Source organism: Mastomys coucha, unplaced genomic scaffold (assembly GCF_008632895.1).
Source record: "Mastomys coucha isolate ucsf_1 unplaced genomic scaffold, UCSF_Mcou_1 pScaffold8, whole genome shotgun sequence".
NCBI lineage: Eukaryota > Metazoa > Chordata > Mammalia > Rodentia > Muridae > Mastomys > Mastomys coucha.
In genome coordinates this window covers 60,474,862-60,477,985 of record NW_022196914.1, presented here as the reverse complement: position 1 = coordinate 60,477,985, position 3,124 = coordinate 60,474,862, and positions in this window count along the sequence as shown.

The following is a 3,124-nucleotide window of genomic DNA, read 5'->3' as shown; positions in this document are numbered from 1 at the left end:
TACAGTATGTTATACATATAGTTTTTGTGCCCAGACAGCTTTACTTGCAAATGTTCACTGCAATGAGTTGTTGGTCTGTTTGCAGGCCTCTGGCCTCTCCTATTCTATCAATGCTGGATCTCACTGAGATTCCTCTTGGATAGCCTGCTGTTGCCGTGTCATGGAGACCCTGTAGCTTTGGATCTGTAGGATGGGTCCCTTCATGTACTCCAGGAGTTCACAGATGGGTAGGTGTTGGGGGTGAGCCAACTCAAAGCCCTGGATCCTGGCCTTAGTGGTAGCTGAGTTGGTCAGCCTGCCCACTCTCCTGTGCCACCAGAGCCAGCTCTCCCACTTTGTCCAGGTGAGGGGTGGGGACTTTGGGGCACACCTTGGGGAGCAGCTTTCCCATACCCAGGTCACTAGAGCCACATGATCAGAGCCAGCTCTACTGTGCTGCAGCTGTTGAGGGGCATGGCTAGCTCTCCTGTCTCATGCCATTGTGGTGGTTCACTAGTCTCCATGTCACCAGAGCCAGCTCTGCTATACTGCTCAGGCTAAGGGGTAGGGCCAGGTCTATTCAGTCCTTAGACATCAGCATAGGCTCAGGCAGCAGTCCAAACCAGGGACTTCCACATGGCCTTTGGTAGTCACATAGGCCATGAATATTAACACAATACCCTGCAGGGCTATGGATGCAGACATGGCCCTAAGTGGCAGCATGGGCTGGGACATCACCATGGCCTCAGGCGGCATTGCAGGCTACTCACATCAAGCTGTTTCTCACAACCCTCGAATCTCCAGATCCACCTCTCTAGTACACAACCCATTCTGCTTCTCTTTCTATCCTGTCTCTCCATATCTTATTTGTTTTAAAAAAAAGTGTGTGTGTGTGTGTGTGTGTGTGTGTGTGTGTGCACATACATGTTGTGAGCTTGCTTGTCTATACACCTCTTGTAAGCCAGATGAGGGCATCGGACACCTTAGACCTGGAGTTACAGACGGTTGTGAGCCACCATGTTTGCTAGGAGTTGAACCTGAGTCCTCTGGAAGAGTAGCCAGTGCTCTCACCCCCTGAACCATCTCTCTATCCCCAACTCTACCTTATTCTTTTTCTCCCCCCTCAATGTACCATTGGAAATTTGCCAGTTGTTAATTTAGTTTCAGGATGCCAGCAGAATGGCTCTGTACTAGAGGGGCTAGTGGGTTATCTCCATTAAGTTCTCAGACTGAATGTTTCAGTGAAAGGACCAGGAGAGACACGAAGATGCTGTGGACAAAGTATTGACCTGATACACCTGTGTCGGAATATTGCTGAAGTTTTGATTGACTGAGCACGTTCTGGAGGAGGCTCTGTGAGTCTTTGTTAGATTTGAACCAAGGCTTACAGATTATCACAGAACTGTGGTTTGAACATTGTTATTTGTCTCCAAAGATCACCTTGGGGCTCATTGCTCAATGCTGAGGTGTTGGGAGGTAGGGCCATGTGAGACATTTGGGTTATGGGGCCTGAGTCCTTAAGAAAGAATTAATGCTGGCTTTGCATTTTTCATAGGAGTTCATTCTCCCCCACCCGCCCCCCGTATGGGTCTGCTTGCTCTGCTTTTCTATGGTGTGTAGAACAACCCGAGGCCACACTGGCAGACAGCAGCACCCTACTCTTGGAATTCCATAACTGTGTGTTAAAATAAGCATCTTTCCTTTATCTATTACCCAGCCCCAGTTTGTTAAAGCATAAAAAATGGAGTAAGTATTGCCAAGACCTTGTGGTTGGCTAGACCAACTTCCTTTGCTTTTTAATGGAAGATGGAAAAAAAAAACCAAAATAAAACATACTGTTGTAAACATCATGCACAATTAAAGATGTTTAAAGAGCTACTGGATGGGTCAACTGGCAAAGTGCTGTCATGTAAGGGTGAAGATCTGAGTCTAGACCTCAGCATCCATATAAAAAGCCAGGATGGGTGGCACATCCTTTAATCCTTAATCCTGGTACTGGGGATTCAGGAACTGGAGGATCTCTGGAGTTTGCTCACCAGTTAGCCTTGCAGAATTGGTGAGCTACAGAGTCAATGAGAGGCTCTGTCTCAGAAATATATGTAGAAAAGTGACAGAGGGAGACACTTGACATTGGCCTTTGTTCTCCACATACACAGGGTTCTGCATACACATGAGCAGGTACACATGCATGACCCACCACACACAAATGTTTAATATTTGGTCATATTTGATCTATGTTCCTGCCTCTCCCTAATAAAATATTGTGCCTATAGGTAAAGGTCTTTAAATGCCACCCTGCTCTCTCCAGAGGCAGTATTATCACAAGATTGGGTGCAAATCTAGTTCATGTACTTAGACCTTCATGAATCTCTGGGCAGCATTCAGTGTACTGTGAGTCTCAGAAGTTTTATGTGAATGGCTCATACTGTGAAGCTAGATCTCTTCATTAAGAGCATCTTTAAGTACTATCCATGTAGATCCACATAGCTCCTTAATTTTAACTAACATTTGGTATTTTATTCATTACTCATACCAGATTTTATCCATGAAGTTTCTGATGAATACTAAAGCTTTTCTAATTTTTCATTATCATAAATTTTTTGGTATTTAATATGATACTGGCCAAGGATTTTTTTTCTTATATATGCCTTTTATGGACTAGGAAAATGTCTATCTCTAGTTTACTGTTTTAAGCTCTTTATAAAACAGTCTTGCCCTTTGACCTGGTTATAGTGTTTTCTCAAAGCCAAATGGCTTACTGCAAAGTTGTAATAGAGACTATATAAATTCAGGCTTTCCTGATTTCATTGCATTCTTACTTGATATTTCGGCTCTCCTGATTGATTTGTTTCCCCCAAAAGCTGACTGACTAGTCACTGCTAGGCATTCTTGTATCAAATTGTGAAGTCCACTGTTGGATTATTGAACATTCAGGTTAACAACCCATTTTGGGGGCCTGGAGAGATGACTCCATAGCTAAGAGCATGTATTGTTCTTGCAAAGGACTGGAATTTGGTTCCATCTCAGACAGCTCCCAACCATGGAGTATCCAGGGCTTCTGATTCCCACTTTTGGTCTCTGAGAGCCCCACATGCACATGCACACACACGCATATGTACACATACGAGAGAGAGAGAGAGAGAGA